The following is a 15,872-nucleotide window of genomic DNA, read 5'->3' as shown; positions in this document are numbered from 1 at the left end:
TGTCAAAAAGTGTACGGTACACCCTACTAAATTATGTTACGTATAAAATCGTTTCTGGCTACTACCAGAGGCGTAGAACAGGGGAAAGTGAATGACAGCAAAGTAAATCCCATCTCCGGAGGACATGAGTCTCCTGCTTTATGTCCGAAAATAAAAGATGTCACGCATCGTGAAGACGGTACCTTCTCCCTGATCATCAAGCTACCTTCATTCTCTCCCCAATTACAGACTTAAGGAGTTTTTACTTATTTTTAATATTAGGCATCCAAGAGGGCTTTCTGTATTGATGCTGTTCTCGTAGGGGTGGCGTTATTGGAACCTTATTTACCTTTTTTGTGAATCCTCTACAATTTCATTTTCTTCAAATGTGTGCCGGTAAAGCGAGCTAGTGACCTTGACTTTTAACCTAAGTCACTGGCTGTCCACACTAGTGATTTAGGGTGTGACGGACGATCGACTGCCGATATGGTAAATGGTATTCATTTTCCTCGACAGCTCACCCAAAAAGTCAAACAAAAATTGTTTTTAGAATTACGTCTATAAAAATATAAATTGTTCCTTCAAACTGTCAATACGTTTTTTACCTTTACTACAAGATTGAAATATTTTTATTCAACGAAAAGTTCAAACTGACCACCTAAAGGGTCTGGCCACTAACACTAAGCCCGTGCCTAAGGGTACACGGCCTCAATACTGTGGGAAAAATTAATGGTCTTTTGGATGACCTAAAACTCCGAAAGAAATTGATTAAATGGTGTGTCGTAGTAATGTTTAACCTAGTAGACCGGCATGCATTCGTAGGCGTATATTACTCTCACATGCTTCGTGTACGTTTTTTGACATTTTATTTTTTTTTTACAAATCTAACTATATAATCTATCCTAAATACTTCACTTGTCAGGTCCAGTACAATGCCAGTCCATAGAAAACATTTTCCTACTATGTGTCAACTTTTTCATGTTTCTTTCTTCGAGTTGATACTCTACTTGTTGGTGTTTGGGTCTTCTGTGTCTTGCCGGTCTGTTTTTGTCGTTGTTCATCAATTTCCTTAGACGTTCATTCGGATGATTTCTTAGTTTATTGAAGATTCCGTACCTACTCTTTTGCGTTCATTTTATCTACGATCACTACCGCTTTGGTTTGCGGTACACATACCTATATAAAACATATATTTAAATAACGAAGTAGTTTTCCATTTTTTCTTTTAGATCAAAATAAATGTCTTACCAAAAAGGAATTTTGTTATTTACTACCCGAAGTTATCAAAAACCTCTTCTTAACATATTTTAACAGCAGAGCCATAGTTGTTAATAATTTATTTACTTAAACTATACGCCTATTAAAATTAGCTTGCTTTTATTAGGGTTTGATCAAAAAAGGTCATCCCAATTTAGCTATCTAGGTAATTTTTTGCAGCAGTGTATTTGTAGTATTAAATTTCTAACAGCAAATTATCATTATCCAATCAAAAGCATTACCGACAATCAAATGGGGGATGATTGTACCGATCGACATAATATGCAGTTATTATTTTCCCGGAATGCTCAACTTTGTAGAGCCTAATGAATAAGCACGTGGCTCAAAAGTACAATGATCGATGCTAATGGGTTATTAATCGTAAAATATGTTGAAGTTAAGTGATTTACTGCACTTGCGTTTCGAAAACCAACAAATACTCACTTGGAATAATTGATACTTAGGATGGTTTTCACTTTGTACTGTGAGTCAATTTATGTATGGTTTAATTGCAATTTCTCTGTTTTTATGAAAGAAAAACACGATTTTTTGAAGAAAAAGTATTCATTATACAATGTGTAAAATCCAAATGTAATACAGGCATTATTTCGTAAATGAGCGATTTTGGAAATAAATCCAGAAATAGGTCGATTTTTATTTTTAAATTGTGATTTTGGCGTATATATCATATTAGTACCTAATGTCATCCATCTGGGACATGTTCCAGCTCATTTGAAAAATTATTCAATTCTCTATTTAGTAATAGAAACAACTTAATTATTTACACAGGATGTCCAAAAATTATTTTGTAATTAACTTAATTCTTTTTAGTCCAGGGTAATAAGGATTTTTTTGGGACACTCACTGATCCAGGTAGCTGATTACTTTTTTAGTTATTGTAGACCTATAGGAAGAAAACTTACCTGTTTCCTGCCTAGAGTTCGCGTCCGGTTTTTAATTATTAACAATTTAGTACAAAATCGAAATTTTTTCTATTTTTTGCACCCCATTTAAAAGCTAAATAGTTGACATACAATTACAAAATTCAATTTTTTAGAACATTGAAAAACCTTCAAAATGCCGATTTTTGAAAGTTAAAAAGTTAATTTGTTGCCACGCAAACTGCAAAATAAGTAAAAATCGTTATTTGTTAATAACTATTACTAAAACTACCTTAGAACTTTAGTGTTTCACTTAAAGTTGGGCATTCGGGTACTTAACAAACTTTTAAAATTTGAGACCGACCCATTAATTAGTTTAAGAGTTATTCTATTTGTTCATCCCAGATAAAGACTTTTATTTTGCAATGACATAAGACAAAAAATAATGAAGATAGGGCAATTCTGAGTATTCCAAAATTAGAAGAGTGATAGTATCAAAATTTATTAAAAAAAGATAAAAAATTAATGAATATAATCAAAAATCCTAATGCCAATTTCTTGAAATTTTTTAGTTTATAAACATTTAGAATAACTTTATAATATTTTCCGTAGGAACAATCTTTTTATATATCAGAAAAACTAGTATTTTAACACGAACTTTCAAATAAAAAAATTAGACTGGCATTATTAGGGGCAAAGTTCGCCATGTGTTTTTTTAATTCACAGCTAATCTGTTTATAATAATTAAGGAATTTCATTGATGCCATTTTAAATAATGGGATTTGTATTTTTAGTTAAAAAAATTGCATAAACATTGTGTCTTTACAGTACCCTCTACAGTTTTTCAAAATTGTAGTTCAAATGGTTACTAGGGGGAACCTACGAATCTACCGAGTTAAAATACCGAAAAAGCAATTTCAAACTAATACAATTTTCTGTATCTCAGGATCAACTCCATGGATTTTCATCATCCTTTTTTTAATTTGTATGTACTTTCTACGTACATTACAAATATGCAATATGTTTATAAATTTATTAAAATTAGCAGTCTAATTTGTTTAAACAATTCTTGAAAAAGAGTACGGTCCTGACATTAATAATATACATCACGTTGTAAACCGCTGCGAAATTTATCAGTTTTTAAATGATAAAAACACAATTTAAAATTATTTTGTTAGTTCCTCCACATTGTTATAGTGGAAACACCATGTAAACTTCGCAAACCTGACGTGAGTACCAAAAACCACATCATATAATATTATATTTATATTAATAATAATATAACCTATAAATTATCCAAGAAATATAAATAGGACCAGTTTTGGGCCAAGATCCACACCGGTTTTTGAACCGGCGACAGGGCCGGCCTTGCAACGTCTCCAAAATTAATCAAACATGACTTCGAATAACACCATGAACACTACCCAAACTTCATCTCACATCTCATATTCCAGTGTTGTTAACACGTTTAAACAACCAACAAAAGACGAAGCTATAGTTCTTTCTAGTATTGAAGGAACCAATGTTCAAGAGTACATCATAGCCGTCGGTTCAATAGTTGGTCCACGTAACGTATCTTTCGCTTCCAGAATAGCCAACAATAGAATATGTATATATCTTTCCTCTAAAAATATGGTTGATTCGTTGCTGCATTCCCACAAATACGTCAATATAAAAGAAACTCAAGTAGAAATAAGAAGACTTACCACTCCAGCTCAAAGACTGATAATATCAAACGCTGGTCCTTCTGTTCCAACCACGTTAATTGAACAAGAACTACGTAAAATGGGTATAAAACCGTCTCTAAAATGACTTTTCTTAGGGTAGGAATGCCTGAAAGCGAATATAGCCATGTCTTGAGTTTTAGAAGGCAAATATTTATCACACCTTTAGAAAATATGTCCATTTCCGATTCTTTCATGATCTCTCATGATAATACCACTTACAGACTATACCTTTCTATAGAAGGCTTCAACTGTTCAAAATGCAAGACTATTGGTCACCAGGAAACAGAATGTCCTGACAACGCCAATACAATCACTTCTAATGCTACCACTTCTAATGCAACCAATCTTGACTCAACCAATTCTAATCCACCCACTTCTAATACAACAAATCCTGACCCAACCAATTTTAATCCAATCTCTTCTAAAACTCTTCCAGAAACGTCCCAAAACACACAATATATAACAAATCTACCTTATAACCAAACAGAACAAAAACTTTCTGACAAAGCCTTAATATCCACCTCTAACGATCACCCAGAATCTTCCCAAAACATATTAGATCAGATCTCAGACGTACAGGTCTCTAATAACCAATTAGAATCTACCATAGAAACTGACGACATGTCAAGACCTACAAATAATACAAATGAAACAAACACTTTAAAAATCCCAACATCATCAACTTCCTACAAGATCAGAAATCTTACTCCATTAGAAATAACACAACCTAAAATTATTCCAAACGTCACAAAACATCTAAAAAGGCTCATCTCATCGTCTCCAGAAATCAACGAAAATACCACACAGTCCGATTCTCATATCTTCACTTCTCCAGTAACAAGGAAATCAAAGAAAAAAACAAAAACGTCTAAAAGAAATTCTCGAGATGAACTTTTACTTTCCCTAGAGACAATTAAAGACAAAATCGCAAACAGATCACCACCATTTGTCCTTAACTTCGACAAAATATGTGACTTTCTCGAAAACACATTAAACGCAAAACATCCCGAAATAACATCAAAAAACTATTCGAACGAAACAGCCGAATTAATTCAGATCCTTAATTTTGTTCACGCCTATACCCACAATTCAAAATTAAAAAATAATATAACTCGATTAAGAAAGAAACTAAGCCCCAATAATTTCTCTTCCACAGAAGAGACCGATGAAACACATTCTCAGTCAGAACTCGAAAATGTCTAACCCCTATATATTACAGTGGAATATCAATGGGTTCTATACCCATTTAGAACAATTAAAACTTCTAATAAATGAAACATGCCCTAAGATCTTATGTCTTCAAGAAACTCATTTTAAGCAATCCAATATTAATCTTCAAAACTACCAATGTTTTCCAAAAAACAGAATAGCACAACAGGCAAGTGGCGGAGTAGCCATCTTTGTAAGAACAGACCTAGAAGCTAAGCCAATCACATTAAGGCCGCGTTCAGAGTGGACGAGCAAAGAGCAAAGAGCAAAGAGCAAAGAGCAAAGAGCAAAGAGCAAAGAGCAACGAGCAAAGAGCAAAGAGCAAAAAGTGCACGTTCAGAGTGGACGAGCAAAGAGCAAAGAGCAAAGAGCAAAGAAGTGCTAATAGCGGGTAGTTACGCTAGACGAGAGTTTAGTTCTTTTCCACTCGGCAGTATGGATAGGAGAGGTAGGATATTTGCTCTTTACTCTCACAGTAGTCCATGTAGTGAGACCGCTCCCGTCTGAAAAAATTTCCGATTCGGTCTCTTTGTGGATTCTTATTTAAAAATATTTTAAAATTTCCTTTAAACAAATCTGAAGGGTGCCGGGCGGAATTTTTGGGCAGAAATTGTTTAAACAATTTTTTTTAAACAAATACAAAAGATCACGTTTTTTGCTCTGGAACATATATTTTTAAGTTTTGTGGGTCATTCTAAACAACAAAGGTATCTTGTAAATGTTCTCAAAAATTGATAGTTTTCGAGTTATAGGCAATTTAAAATCTGAAAAATGCGAAAATACGCATTTTCGAGGCCTAAAAACTCATATTTAAATTAGTATTTTTAAGGTTGCCAGATACTTAAATTGAAGTTTAAACATTGAGCTTCAAGACTCTGAAGAGTGATCGCGTCTAACCTTAATTTATACCGTTGTTTTTTAATTGTTAAATATGCGTGTTTATCCGATTTTTTTGCCGGTGCGGCGCGCTCTATTTCAAAAATCTCCTATTTTCCTCCGAAAATTATTTTTTCTAGATTTTTTGGGATTTTCTAAATAAAATAAGTTTCTTGACATTTTTCTCAAAAGTTAACGGTTTTAAAGTTATAAGCGATTTAAAATCCAAAAATGAGTTTTTTATTAACTTATAACTTTAAAACTATTAACGGGTTATATCCACTAATAACCCTGCGCGGTTGATGTGGTTTTGTGTTTTAAATAAAAAAAAAATTCTTGAAAAAATATTTTTTTACAAAAATTTTTTTTTATTCATAGTATCATTAATGGTTATAAAAAAAATTAAAGTTCACTATAATAAATAAATTATTTTTATTAGATAATTATTTATTGAAGATAATTTATTTATTAAAGTATACCTAAACTGTTTGTATGATTAATAATGATAGTTTGATTAAAAACATGGATTTTTGGGAAAAATTATTTTTTCAAAAATTGTTTAAACAAATTAAACTTTTTATTAATTAATAAATGTCAAATTGCAAATAGACAAATTACATATTTGTAATGTTCAGAAAAATTACATACAAATTAAAAAAAGGAAGATGAAAATATACTCAGTCGATCCCGAGATATAGAAAATGATAGTAGTTTTAAGTTGCCTTTTTTAGTTTTTGAGCTCGTGCATTTGTCGGCTCCCAGCTCCCTCTTCACTTACCACGACTAGTCACTAAACTGAACAACATTTTTAAAAATTCGTGTAAAATACCAACTTTTCGAATATGTATAATGATTTTTTCTACGGACAATATTTTTAGAGTTGTTCTAAATATTTATAAACTATAAAATTTCAAAAATTTGGCATTAGTACTTTTGACTATATTAGATAATTTTTATCTTTTTTTGTAGTACATTTTGATAGCATTACTTTTCTACTTTTATTTGACATACGCAGAATTGCCTTATCTTCATCATTTTCTGTCTTATATTATTGCAAAATAAAGGTCTCTGGGATAAAAAAATAGAATAACTTTTAAACTAATTAATGGATCGCTCTCAAATTTTGAAGGTTTGTTAAATACCCCAATACACAACTTTGGGTAAAACACTAAAGTTCTAGAGTAGTTTTAAGTTATTAACAAATAACGATTTTTACTTATTTTGGAGTTTGCGTAGCAACAAATTAACTTTTTAACCTTCAAAAACCGGAATTTTGAATGTTTGTAAATGTTCTAAAAAATTATATTTTACAGTTTTATGTCAATTGTTTAATCTTTGAACGGGGTGCAAAAAATCGAAAAATTCGCGATTTTTGCACTAAATTGTTAATAATTAAAGAACGGACGCGAACTCTAGGCAGGAAACAGGTAGGTTTTCTTCCTGTAGGTCTACAATAACTATGTAAAAAAGTAGTCAGCTACATGGATCTTTGATTGTCCCGAACATGGTCTATTTCTAGCTTATTACCATGGAGTATTTTCTTCCTCTTTGTAAGCAATTCTGCTTGTTGTCACTCCATCTTTTGGGCGACCGGCAGATACTTCTTCTACAGATTGGTGATTTATCTCTTGCTATTTTGACCACACATGTCTCCCCCGTTCTGCTTATGTGGTTATTCCATTCTTTTTTTCTGTGAAGTGTCCATTCGTTTATACACAGTAAGCTACATTGTCTTCTAATGTCTTCACTCCTCTTTCGATCTCCTAATTACAATTATTATTGTCAATTAACTTAATTGACACAAAAAATAATCTATGTAATTTATTTAATTCAAAATACATTTTACTATTATTAGAAAACAGAGAGAAAAATGTTTATTTAACAAATTAATAATCTTTGCTTTTCGCTTAAAGCAAATGATCAAACTCCCAAGAGGCATTTGAGTTACAGCTTGATCATTGAATTTAACCCGGGAGCAGTCGCGCTCACTTCTGTCACGTCGATAGTCGCGCGTAGAGAAAAAATCTCACAATACAAATTTAAATACGAATTTTAAACAAATTTCTATTTTATAATATTTTTGTTTAATTGTTATGTTAAAAATACCTATTTCTAACAATTTTAAAGCTAATAGACTAAGAGCCGCTATAGGTGAAAATTCTTAATCATTTTAGGCACGACGGGACCCTATAACTTAAATAGTAGAACCTAAAAGAAAACGTTTGAACACTGTGCCGTCACTTTTCAGTGGCACATGCGTCTACAGTGGCGCATCAAAGTTTCCACTTATGGACGGGATACATAAATTAAAAAATACCCTCCCTAATTACCAGAATTTAATTTTTTCATTTTTTTAAATTTTATGTGATTAAGACATAAGATTCATCGTAATTTAAATCCACCACCCCCTTCTCCCTGTCCCCACCATCAAAAACTTTATTTTTCGATTTTATTTTTTTTTGTGGGATGCAATCAATTTTAAAATTTCAAAAAATTTACACGCATAGCTAAGGGTTTTATAAAACACGTCTATTTTTTATAGACCTGTAGGTTGAGTGTACATAACCTCAAAAAAATTTTAAATTTTTTTTTTTGAAAAAAAGTATATAACTTTTTTTTGGGGATAGCTGCATATCTAATTTTTTTCTTAGTCTTGTGTATTTTATCAAACACTATATTTCTAATTTTTTTCATATTTTTCTGTAGCGTTGGTCACTTTCAAAAATCCAAAAAACTGTTTTTTAAGGGGGTTTTGGGGGGTTTGAACGTGTTTTTCTGATTTTTAAATGTTCTAAACAACTCAGTTACTTCAAGTTACATATAGCCTATAAAAACAAAATTGATTTGATATATTATGAAGTCTATAAAATAGGGAAAATCCCCCAAAACCCCCCAAAAAACCGCTTTTCGGATTTTTGAGGGTGGGGAGACTTGCGGAAAAATCTGAAAAAAATTTAAAATATAGTGTTTGATAAAACACACAAGATTAAGAAAAAATTAGACCGGCAGCTATTCCTCAAAAAAAGTTATACGCTTTTTTGAAAAAAAAATTTCTTTTAATTTTTTGAGGTTATGTACACTCTACCTATGGGTCTATAAAAAATAGGCATGTTTTATAAAAGCCTCAACTATGCGTGTGAATTTTTTGAAATTTTAAAATTGATTGCATCCCACCAAAAAAAAAAAATAAAAACGAAAAATGAAGTTTTTGATGGTGGGGGCAGGGGGAAGGGGCTGGTGGGTTAAAATCACGATGAATCCTATGTGTTAATCACATAAAACTTAAAAAAATAAAAAAAGTTTAATTCTGTTAGTAAGTTCTGTTAACTTTTAATTGATTTATCCCGTCCATAAGTGGAAAGTTTGATGCGCCACTGTCGACGCATGTGCCACTGAAAAGTGACGGCACAGTGTTCAAACGTTTTCTTTTAGGTTCTACTATTTAAGTTATAGGGTCCCATCGTGCCTAAAATGATTAAGAAATTTCACCTATAGCGGCTCTTAGTCTATAATCGGTTCTCACCAAAACCATAAATTCCACAAAAAAAATTTAAAAAAATTTAAAAAGTTTCCACGCATTTCTCTGATCTTCCTGGAGCACTTACGAGTGGAAAGTGATGTTGCAAAATGTTTCATCAAATTATCACGGAAAAGGATAAAATGTAAGATATTTTCTCACGGCGCGACTGCTCCCGGGTTTAGCGAAAAGCAATGTTTTGTTACTAAATAAACATTTTTTCTTTCTGACAGCAGTCAAATATATTTTAAGGTAAATACATTACATAAATTCTTCTTTTTGTGTCAATTACTTTAATTCAAAAAATATTTTTGAACACCGTGAATAAATAAATATGTTATTGGTTATAATACTGAATAGATAATTGAATTACGTTTGAAATGAGTTAGAACACGACTCCTATCCTCAATAAAAAAAAAACATGGATTCCTTCATCACGCCCAGACGGACGACGTCACTATTATGACGTATAATATGCCAAGAAAATTCAAATTAAAAAAAACCATAATCGCTTTTTCACGTAATAATGAATTTATTATGTTTGGCTTTTACACTCTGTATTTTAATGTTAAGTTTATTTTGTCTACAACCTTGTGCAAATAATAAAAATCCAAATATACGGAGTAGGTAAACAAAAAGTCTGGAAACGCCTAATAGGGGAGTGCATATGAATTTTCACTTCAGAAAAAATCAAACAAGATAGAACTTTTTGTAATTTCATTAAGAAATGTTTAATAAACAACATATCAAAAAGTTCTACTCGAAAAGTGGGTGCTTCATTTTTTAATAAACAAATGAACTGCGAAATTAGATGTTTTTTTAAATAACTCCGAAAATATAAATGCTAGAAAAAAACTGACTTGACCATTGAAAAATTCAGAAAATTTTACAAAAAAGACAAAGATTTTTCTCAAATTAAATCTGTAGCTTCTACAATTTTTTATTTATAACCCTATAATTATAAATTATATTTATTTTTATATAAAGTCACCCTTCTCACAAACATTGGCGCACTGTAATCTAGCGTACGGCGAAGTGCACGGTTGAGTTATTTTAATGTAATTCTTTAACTAACGCATCAAATAAAATTTTATCAATTGGACATGAAAGAAGAATAATTCAGCTATCTTTTGGTTATAATAAAAAGAAATAAAATATATGGGCATAATTACGGTGTGGGCGGAAAGTGAGACTTGCATGAATTTGGTTTAAAAATGTTTAACTAATATAATTTTTTTTATAAAACTCTCAATTTTGCACAAGTTACTTTTTAGATATCTTACTAAACGATGTTTCATTCAAAGAAAATTTCAAAAATTTAATTCAAATGATACGACTTCTCAAAAAATGTAATTTTTCAAAACTTCGTTGTTTTATAGAATTACTACCATTTTAAGACGGTATTACTCAAGTTTGAACAGATTTATTACAGTTTTATAGACGCTTTTTTAAAGCTTAGGATGTAGTCTTTAAAATTCACCGAATTATATTACTTTAGAAATGAGATGGACTATTTCCTTCTGAGAAAATTAAGAACGATAACAAAAATGTAATAAAAAACCGAAAATTACCAGTTAAAAAATGTTTATACAAAGTGATCAAAACTTTTTTCTATAAAACTTACCTAAAATACATTTAATAATAAGCTTCGACAATATTAAATGTTCAACAAAAAAAATTTTTTAGCTCTTATACAGTATGTCTGCGTAACTTGAAACCTATTGATAACTTTTTAATTATCAGGTTTACGAAAAAAGTTATTCTTTTTAAAATACTCTGTATCATATAATATAATCTCTAACATACAAACATCACATATCAAATTTTATTAATTTTATATGAGGTATGTCAAAAAATATGAATTTCACTCTAGAGTAAAGTAGCTTTTAATGTCACAATATCGAAAATTGTTATTAAGAAAAGTTGTTTGGAATTAAAAAATATATTTCAGTGTTCAATTACATCCTTCCAATTAAAATATTGTGAATAATAAAGCCACTTAACTCTTAAGAAAAATTCATATTTTTACATACCTCGTATAAAATTGCAAAAGTTTGATATCTATTAGTTGTATCTTAGATTTTAGACCAGGTAGAGTGTTTTATGAAGAATACCTTTTTTTCGTAAAATTGATAATAAAATAGTTATCATACCTATTTATCGTAATAAAATAATGATGATGGGTATCCCTATATTAAGAAAAAAATGTAAAAAACATTTTTTTGATTCTAATGATGTAATTGCATATTAAAATATAAATTTTAATTTCAAAAAACTTTTCATAATAGCATTTTCTGATATTCTGCAATTTAAAGGTACTTCTCTTTAACGAAATTTACATTTTTGATATAACTCGTATAAAATTGATAACATTTGATATCTGACGGTTGAGTTTTAAATTTTTGACTATCCAGAGCATTTTATGAAGAAAAACTTTTTTTCGTAATTTTGATAATAAAAAAATTTTGCATGTGGTTCCTAGCTACGCAGACATACTGTATAAGAGCTTCTGTATAAGAATTTTCAAATTTTAATGCCATATTTGGATTCGGCATAATCAGAAACCAAACAGAAACATATTTGAACAATGTCAAATGATGAATTCACGAAAATTTTTAAAATTACTTATACAAAACAATTGTTATTGTTTAAACAATTAATAAACAATTAGCGGCCAAATCTGCGAGTAGAACTTTTTACTTTAACATGTATATAAACTAACAAAAAAAATTTTAGAAAAATATAAGCTTTTTTGAATTTTTCCGAAACAATGCATATTTTCGTTCTAATTGCACTCCCCTATAATTATCCCTTAGGTAAATGTTGTTCTGAAGCTAATTTATTGTAATATCTATGCAATTTATTAGTTTTAGTGGGAATAAGCCCCAATTGTTTCTTTAACAATAAGTTTATTGGACGTTTCGATTTCCACGTTGGATTTTTAAGAACCATTTTTCGTTACTGTAACTTCTGAATTAATGAGAAGACTAATAACAGCAGCAAGTTTATTTCTAGAGAATGGAATATCCAGGAAAGAAATAACTACACAAACATTTTATGAATTTTAACTAATTTGATTAGTCGGTACAACAAATAGAAAATATTCAATTCTAATTCATCTCAAAGTTATCCAAATCTCCAACGTCTAGCATCTCCGGTCTAATTAGTAAGAATGTCAAACATTAATTCCGAATACGACATAACACAGACGACAGGTTTCTTTGTAGTTTACGCCTCATCGACAAAATAGGAACAAAGTGATAATATTAAACGTCAACCCTGTTAGTCCTCAAAGGAAAGAGAAGGCCTTTCGGGGCATATGTCAGATGGAAAAGGAATTATTAATTCCATGTCACATCCAGTATCATTTTAATGTTAGCTATTTCGATACCTTTACGGTAACCACTTCGAAGTTATGGTTTATTTTTGCCTTATTAGTCGTCGTTCTTATTTTGAAACGACGATAGCTTTTGTTTTGTCTTCATTTATTTTTAGGCTGATGATTATTAAAAAAAATTTAAACTAATATCACATACAACAGCACCCAAAAATTGGCTATTCTACATCCTACCAGACTGAAAACAATGGGAACCTTCTCTGGTAACACCTCCGAGGCTTCTACAATTTTCAAGCCATAACGGATGCTAAGACTAAGGAAGATGAGGGAATTTTACAATTTATAATTCACGTCCGATATGCTTAGCGCGGTAAATTTCCAACGAGAAATTGAAAATGGATATTCATTTTTGATGATTAATAAACTTTTTGAAAGCTCGAGAAAATATCCCTAACTTACATCTAATGTTGATTGTGCTACTGCATCTACGTCATTGACAAAGGCGAGTACGATTTTTGCTCCCCGAGCAGCTTGTTTTTATTCGATTTTTGGATAAATTTTTCACATGCCCTATTCTAAGGCCAGGTAAAACAACAATGGGGACAACGGATCTCTCTGTCTCAGTCCAGAATTTCGGCAAAAATCATTTGATATTTTTGATATTTTCCCCCTATTCTAACTTGTGCGAAGGAGTTACTTCACACTATTACAGCTAATTATTAGCTCTAATAATCTTATTTGTTGTACTAGTTCTAAAAAGTCACTTTTCCCTTTCTTCTATGTTCTGTATTATAGTCCAGTCGGGTTAGACGAATAACAGGCCTTACCTTGCATTAGGAGTTGCCCCAAATTTTATTTTTTAATCTTTAGGGGGGGGTCAATAGTAGTGTAAATTTAAAATCTAGACTGAATTCCGCCATTGCGTTAGTCGCCATCTTGATTTTAAACGAGAACCGTTTTTGCTCAATATCTCAGCCATTTTCAACTTTTCGACAAAAAGTATTACAACAAAAATTGTTGAAAATGTAATTTTCTATCATTTCTATTTTTACAATTTTTTCATGCCATCGATATTTTCCGAGTTATAGCGGAAAATATTGACAGTTATATATAAATAGAGCATAATTATTGAATTATCTCGTTTATTGTTAGTTTTACGACAAAAATATTTCTATACAAAAATAGAGAGAATTGAATTCTACACAATTTAAGTTTCTTTCATTTATTTGTTTAAGTTAATATTTAAGGTAGTATGTATGCGATAATGGCGCGAGAGTAAGACCTGATTGATTTTGTAGCAATTGTTTTTGTTCAATATCTACGCCATTTTCAACTTAAATTGTTCCAAATATGATTTCCTACAATTTCTTTTTAACAATTTTTTTCATGCGGTTGATATTTTCCGAGTTAAGTGGAAAATAATAAAAAGTGGTGGGGGGAGCATAATTACTGAATTGAATATTTTTTCCGAGCTGCCCCAAATTTTATAATTCTATACTTTAGGGGAGATCAATAGTAGTGTAAATTTAAAATCTCGACTTAATTCCGCGGTTGCATTAGCCGCCATATTGATTTTAAAGGAGAACTGTTGTTGCTTAATATCTCCGCAATTTTCAACTTTTCGACAAAAACGGTAGGAACTAAAATTGTTGGAAACGCAATTTCCTACAATTTCTTTTCCACAATTTTTTTATGCGATAAATATTCTCCGAGTAAAGGAGGAAAATAATGGAAGCGGAGGGAAAGCATAATTATTGAATTGTCTTATTTATTATTAACTTTACGACATAATTGTACATAAACAAAAATAAAGAGAATTATATTTTATACAATTTTTGAAACTTCCAATGAAATACCAACCAAACTAAGTACATAAAAGACATAAATAATAACTTTTATGCATTAAGTTCACTTAATTTTATTAACTAGCTGCTTTTATTGGTTGAATTTGTCTGTCGATAATTAAGTTTCACGTCAGCTAACATAATATTTCAATATTTCAACAATTTTTTTAATTTTGGACCCCGTTGGGGGAATTTTCCCATTCCACCCCCCTCGTAGACCCGCCACTTGTTCTCTCAAAAATTGTAGTAAATCGTAATTGCAACAATTTCAGTCCTTACACTTTTTGTCGAAAAGTTGAAAAAAGGGAAGATATTGAACAAAAACCATTGCTTTAAAATTAATAGGGTCTTACGCTCACGCCTTTACCGCATACGTACTACCTTAAATATTGATTTTATCAAAAAAATAAAAGAGATCAAAATTGTATAAAATTTAATTCTCCTCATTTTTGTATATATTAAAATTTGTTGTAGAAGTAATAATAAACGAGATAATTCAATAAATCAATAATTATGCTTTAACTGTCATTGTTTTTCCCCATAACTCGGAAAATATAGACGGCACAAAAAAAAATTATAAAAACGAAATTATAGAAAATCTTATTTTCAACAATTTCAGTTTCTATATTTTTTGTCGAAAAGTTGAAAATGGCGGAGATATTGAGCAAAAACAGTTCTCGTTTAAAATCAAAATGGCTGCTAACGCAACGATCAAATTCAGTCGAGATTTTAAATTTATACTTCTATTGACCCCCCTACAGATTATAAAAATAAAATTTGGGGCAGCTCCTTATTCAAGGTCAAATGGTATCCCGACTGGGCTAATAATTGTATATACGTATGCGGCAAAATAAACGGTACTGAAATTCGTATGACTCAAATTTGTATGTGTCAGGCGCCGAAACGTACTGAGTGGTTTCCGAACGTTGTTGTAACTTTACTTATGTGAATGTCGTGTTAATGTTAGGTGCTTTAGGATAGTTCTCAGTTTTAGAGAAATTTTTTTTAACCTGGAGTACTATTTTCGGTAATACGGAAAATATCGCGAAAACTTTTCAAGCTTATAATCAACAATGGTTTCAGCAAGACAGGGCAACCTGTCACACTGCCACGGAGAGTCTTCGAATACTGCGCCATCATTTTGGGGGTTGCCAATCACCAGAACGAATGCTACCAAATGCGTAGGTACATATGGGGAATGCTGAAGGAGTCATATAGATCCACCGGAGGCCATTTACGATTACG

This window comes from Diabrotica virgifera, chromosome 4 (assembly GCF_917563875.1).
Source record: "Diabrotica virgifera virgifera chromosome 4, PGI_DIABVI_V3a".
NCBI classification, from domain to species: domain Eukaryota; kingdom Metazoa; phylum Arthropoda; class Insecta; order Coleoptera; family Chrysomelidae; genus Diabrotica; species Diabrotica virgifera.
This window is presented reverse-complemented; position numbering follows the sequence as displayed.